The following is a 6699-nucleotide window of genomic DNA, read 5'->3' on the forward strand; positions in this document are numbered from 1 at the left end:
CGCAGGTGTGGCCACAAGGGAGGCGAGGTGTGGGGTTTGAAGCCCCTGCCGTCTCCCTGCAGAGGCCCCCCGGCCGTCAGTGTCCTCGGCGAAGAGCCCGCACGGGGACGCCCCCTCTCCGGGGCCCACTCGAGCCCACCGAGGCTCCGGAGGTTCTGGAGGCTGGACCCTGCGGTTCTCCCACCCCTGCGCCCTTGTGAATAAACCCTTTGTGCATAAACCTCCTTGAGTGACTTTGTTTTCAGGGCTCCTCCTGCTAGAGGCGGACTGGGGCATTGACTTCTGCTGTGACTGGGGCCCCGGCGGCGTGGCCCCCGGGACATGGGGAAGCAGCAATGCAGATGGACACCCCTGGGCCGCCGCCACCGTGGTCTGGCCGGCTCTCACCGCAACCAGCCCTCATCCCTTAACCTGTCTACACTGCGATCCGGCTACACTCGCCGAAGTGACCTGTGTGCAGCCTGGAGTTCCGGAGTAAACAGGCATAAGTTACCCTTTCCTTTTGCCCTTCCTTCCCCTCCCACAGCAGGCAGAGCTGCAGAGTTGGGTGCAGCATGACCGAGGAAAGTGCATCTGGTGACCCCAGGTGCTAGCAGGTGGCCCGGGTGGAGCCCGAGGGGAGGGGAGGGAGACCCTGAAGTCAAATGAGATCATGTGCTTGGAGAAGGCGGTCATCCTGGGGCCAGATTATGTCATTATTTAGTTGACAGACCTCAGATAAGAGCCCTTTATCCCTCACCAAATGTGTAACGTTTACTTAAGCTTTATTCATCTTGGGGAAATGCCCGCATCTTGGAAGGAGAACAGGCACCAAGTCACAGGAGCAGCTGGACACACTTGGGAGGCGAGAGAAGTCAGAGTCCGTAGCCAGCAGGGGAGGCCTGGAAGCAGCCCCGGGTGCACCTCAGACCTCAAGCTGGACGTCAGTGGCGTCTCAGCCAGTCCTGGTTTCCCCCAAAGCCAGGAAATGCTTCTACGCCATCTTGGGGGCGTGACACAAGGGGGTGCAGGGATCGGGCAGAACTGAGCGTGGGGACATCACACGGAAATTGAGGTGCGTTCAAGTCGGAAATTACCGAGGTCGGCATCCTTGGGCTTCTGTGTCCCCTCCATGTCCCAGGGTGCTGGTGGCACCTGACCTATTCAGGCAGGAAATGAGCAGGCACGTCCTTGTGAAATCTGACCAACTCAAGGGAGACGCGTCTGAGGTCCTCTGGGAAGTAGACAGTGTTACTCGTCCAGGACACACTAGGTCACCTTTCTGGTGACCATTTCCAATGTGACTTCAACTGCATTAAAATTATGAAACATGAACTATGGAAATAAACGGAAATGCACAGGAAGAAAAAAGACAACAATGCAAAGAAAGTAAACTATACAGGGAATAAGAAAACTTCAAACACAGGTCATCAACCCCTCAGACAGATTAGAAATTAGAGTATTTAAGAAATCCTCTTAGAATGAAAACAAACTTATGGTCACCAGGGGTAAAGGGGTGAAGGGATAAATCGGGAATTCGAGATTTGCAGATACTAAGTACTACATATAAAACAGATTAACAGCAAGTATATACTGTGTAGCACAGGGAATTCTATTCGGTATCTTATAGTAACTTACGGTGAAAAAGAATACGAAAATGAATACATACATATATGTGTGAATGAACTATGATGCTGTAATCAGAAATTGGCACATTGTAACTCACTATGCTTCAACTGAAAAATAAATAGATGCATAAAAATTAAAAGAGAAAGAAATCTGCTTGATTTTGGTAACAAACACTCCAAAGCCTCAAGGGCCTAACGCATTAAAGGATTGTTTCTTACTCACATTCTAAATTGGCAGCTTCCGTTCTTTGCTACGCGCCTGCCCTGCTAGGGGACCCAGGCGTGTCTGAGACTGGCTCTTCTTGGGGCAGAAAGGAAAAGGGCAAAATAGAAGGTGCGCAAAGATCTTTAAAGTGTCCTCTGGGATGTGGAACAGGCCCTTGCTCAGCCACACTTTGTTACCCAAAGCAAGTCCCGCATGTGTGTGGCGTGTCTGTGTGTGCGGTGCGTGTAAATACATGGAAAGTCACTCACCTTCATGAGCCCAGGCCTGGGGGCCTGTGAGCTCTGTGTGGACCCTAACTGTGCCCAAAAGAATCTGACTTCGGTCCTTGCATCTCAGTGGCCCAACCAGGTCCAGCCCGCAGGTGCTTTCAGTGGAAAAGCTGACGGAAAGTAAGAAAATCGGTTTTAATTATGACACAAATGCGTTAGGTTTACCACTGCCAAGACGTTCTCCATGAAGGAAATCAGAGCATCGCAATTCTTCATGGCTCTTTTGTTTTCCTTTGTATGAGGGCAAGAAAGAAGAGTTAGTCTGAAATATCTGGATCTCTTTGTTCCAAAATGAACTCATCTCTCTTCCTTGACATGTCCTTAATAGAATCACTGTTTTCCTGGAGGTGCTGTCCATGGAACAGGGGCGTTCTGCGACCTTGTGGGTCTGTTTCCCTGGGCAGAGGGAGAATCACCGGGAATGTGCTGCGTGAGGACTCCAGAGGGCCTGGGAGGGAAACGCTGTGCCCCCAGAAAGCGGTGGCTGGGGCCTTCTCTGTGCAGTGTGCGCCCTTGGCCAGGTCACCACGCCTGCTGGGGAAGCCAGGACGACTCCATTATCTCATCATAGAGTGCAGTTCTGTCACCGCTCTTTGGAGGAGAGCTCAAGGGCACAGGCTTTTCCTGTGGGCCATGGAGGTCTTATTCACCGGGGACTGGATGGCTTTGTACGCAGAAGAACGAGAACATTAGAGCTACCGCAGACCGCAGCGTCTGGGTTGTGCAACTTGTCTTTATGGACATAAATTTAGCATCTTCAGAAAGTAAGATTAGAACAGATGGATAGCATTTTTTCTTTAAATAATGGATATTTGAAATACTGGTCACACTCTGCCAGTTTCACCTGCCTTGGGATCAGAGGAGTCTCTTGGCTGACCTCTGCCCTTGCTTGGTGGAGGGGAAAATTCTGCATTCCACCCCACCAACCCTGCCAGCCCTTCATTCAAAGCACAGCCTGAGCAGCACGCCTGGGAGAACCAGACTCTTCGGGGTTCACGTCTGTGTGGACTGAGAAACCGGGCATTTTTAAAAAGAGACGTGTGCATTTGTGCATTTCTTAATTTTACCTAGAAAGAGGACATTGGACTAAGCCTTTGCAGACGGGCGTACACAAATCTAGTCATTGCAGACTTACCTCCATCAAATTCCAGATTTTCAGTTCCGTCCATTTGTCGGTTCCTCCCTCGGGCTTGCCTTCACATTACCATCGATGTTGAAGCTCCAGCCCTCAAGCTACCAACGCCAGGAATCTTACAGCCCCTGCGTGCGCGGGGTGACCCAACACACAGGCATGTGAACCCCTGATCACTGTCCTTCCATGAAAGTCAAAGGGAGAACTATTACTGCCCAGAGCAAGCAGCAGGTCGGTGAGACGCGGGCCCCGGGGCTGGGGTCTCAGATGCTCCGCGCTTTTCCTGTGACTGCTGTGAACACGCGTCCAGCAGTGAAACTGCTGCGGGTGTTGGCCTTGGGACCTAGCAGCTTCCTCACTGTTCTTTCTTGTTCTGTGTCCTGTCCCGAGACGGACGTGCACTCTTATCAAAACAGTTTTACAAGGGGGGAGGGTACAGCTCAGAGGCAGAGCGCGAGCTTAGCGTGCACGAGGTCCTGGCTTCAACCCCCAGTAGCTCCTCTAAAAATTAAATAAGTAACCCTATTTACCTGCCCCCCAAACAAAAACAGCTTCACAAGTGAACGCGGATTTCCATCTTGATGTGATGTGAATCACTTTGTTGCCTAACGTCACATTTTATGCCCCGTAACGGGGAATGTGTGTGAGGAAGGCAGCTGTGACGAAGCAGGACTGAACTCGGCCAGGCTGACCTCACGGCCGGAGCACAGGAGCTGGCCGCTGCCACCATGTTTACCGGGACATGACGCGTGAGCAGGCCACCCGTTGCTCACCCGTTAACCAGGCTCTTCTGCGCGTGGCCCCTGCAGCTCTCACGCCCGCCTTACCTTCCTTCTTCCACTTCCAGGCGGCATCGCCCCTCCCGTTCCCCAAACCATAAATGCAGTCGCGTGCCTGTGAGCTGATTTCTCTCTCCCCCACGAATGCATTGACTCTTTTGCTCCTTTGGCGGGAATCTGTCTGTCTCACGCCCGCCGCCCTGTCCCTGGCTCTGTTCCCCCTCACCTCTCAGGCCCGCCCGCCCGCCCGTGTGGTCTAGACCCACCCTAACCGACCTCTCCCCCGCCCCTCCGCCTCTCTCCAGTCCAGCGTCCAGCTGTCCGGGGCTCTCTTTCTCAGAGACGCAGAGTGTGCTCTCGGTCCGCCCGTAGCTCCCGGCCGAGCTTCCGCCGCTCAGAAGGCGTTTCCCCCGCTCACGCTGGTGAGAGACCGGGTGGTTTGGTTTGGGCTTTTAGACGTTAATCCTCAGGCCGCTGTGAGGTCCCCGTCTGCCTGACTCACCCCAGCCCGCGCCACCGGAGACTGCCCACGCGAGCTCCACCGCAGTAACCCAGAGGACCGGGTCCATCGACACGCACCTGACGTTGCCCAGCCTCGGACTGCTGGTTCCCGGCCTGCTCTCCACGGCTCTCGCCCTGGGCTCCCCTCCTGGTGGCCCGGCCCGGAGGCCCCCTTTGAGGAAGGAGCACCAGTTGGTGGGGACAGCCGGAATGGGCGTGAGATTGGACGTGGATCCTGGCGTGGCCACAGAGCAAAGGTGTGGATTTGGGCTCATCGCTTACCTGCTGCTCTACGCTTCAGTTTCTGCCTCTGCGAACCGGGGCTGGTCTGCGGTCTCGGTGATGGAGTGGATGCAGTTGAAAGCCGGCGTCCCACAGACGCACAGTCACAGAGACAGTTACTATTCTCTTTCTGACTTTGATCCAGACTCTGATTTGTCCACTAACCCCGTCTCATCTGGCCTTTGCCTGAATGTGAATTTGTTCTTCTGATTCCCCTCCAGAGGGCCCCCGGCCTGACTTGTGCCCCATCCAGACCTGACACGTGGGGAGAGCCCAGCGATGAATGAATGAATGAATGAATGAAGGCTCTGAATGAATGAGTGAATGGGCAGCTCCTTTGAATGGAAGAAGTTCAAGGTGGATGAACCATCTCTCCAGCTCTAAGTATACCTGACCACTTGGGGTCTGCCTTCCTGAAATTGCCGAGACCGTGGAAGCTGTCATTCCTACCTCTCAGGGTTTTAATCTCCACAAGTGTGACAGGAGTGCAATTTAATCAAAAGAGAGCTTTCAGTCTCAGTCTCGTGCGGAGCATGCAATCTAAAGGCTGCAAAATCAGGACAAACCAGACAAGCAGAACACGGAGTTGAGCAAAGCCTTTTGCTGTTGTTCACATTTCTCAACATGCAGACGTTTAAGTGAAAACAATTTCACAGGCCACGTGTGCATTTCAGTGCACATGCTCTCCTCTGCCCTGAGGCACCATTATTGTCATTACTGTAATAATAGCCTTTTAAAAAAATTTGTATTGCAGTGTGGTTGATTTACAATGTCAGTTTCAGGTGTACAGCAGAGTGATTCAGTTATACATACACATACATATGTTTTTTATTTTCAGATTCTTTCCCATTATATGTTATTATAAGAAATTGAATACAGTTCCCTGTGCTGTACGGTAGGTCCTTGTTGTTTACCTGTTTTATAGACAGCAGTGTGTGTCTGCTAATCCCCAGCCCCTAATTTATCCCTCCCCAGCCTTTCCCTTTTGGTAACTGTAGTTTGTTTTCTATGTTCATGAGTCTGTTTTTGGTTTGTAAATAGAATTTGTAACATTTTGTTTTTAGATTCAACATATAAGTGATATCATACGATATTTGCCTTTCTCTGTCTGACTGACTTTACTTAGAATGATTATCTCCAGGTCCATCCATGTTGCTGCAAATGGCAGGATTTCACTCTTTTTCATGGTTGAGTAGTATTCCATTATATAAATACACCACATCTTCTCTATCCAGTCCTCTGTCGATGGACAGTTCGGCTGTGAAGCATCACTTTAAGTGGGTGGATCCAGCCTCAGTCACATGGCCCCTCACGGTGCCCCTGGAGAGTCAGGACAGGCTGAGTCCAAACCCACCCTCTCTGAGTTTCTGGTTCCCTCCTTTGAAGTGGAGACAACAGCACATACCTCATGGGGCTGCTGAGAGGATAAGACCAGTTAATGCTTGTGAAGCACAGACGGCCCCCTGCCCACAGGGCGCCCTTGTGATGCAGGAAAGTGGGGCGAGAGGAGGGCTGTGCCCCAGGCCTCTGCCGAGCCCCTGGGATGTGCCCCACCACGTGAGGGTCCTGGGCTTCACGCGGCTTCAAGAGCGAGACACAACTGAGTGAAGGTGGATTTATTCAGAGAGATACATGCTCCACAGAGTGCGGGCCATCTCATCTCACTCAGATGGCAAGAGAAAGGCCAGGAGGTGCTGGGTGGTTGGTTTTTATGGGCTGGGTGGATTCATGTGCTAACAAGTGGCAGGGTTATTCCCGCTACCTTGGGGAAGGGGCGGGGATTGCCAGGACCTGGGCCACCGCCCACTTTTTGACCTTTTATGGGCAGCCTGGGAGCTGTCCTGGCACCTGTGGCAGGGCCATTTACCATGTTAATATATCACATGAGTGTGTAATGACGCTC

This window comes from Camelus ferus, unplaced genomic scaffold (assembly GCF_009834535.1).
Source record: "Camelus ferus isolate YT-003-E unplaced genomic scaffold, BCGSAC_Cfer_1.0 contig385, whole genome shotgun sequence".
Taxonomy (NCBI): Eukaryota; Metazoa; Chordata; class Mammalia; order Artiodactyla; family Camelidae; genus Camelus; species Camelus ferus.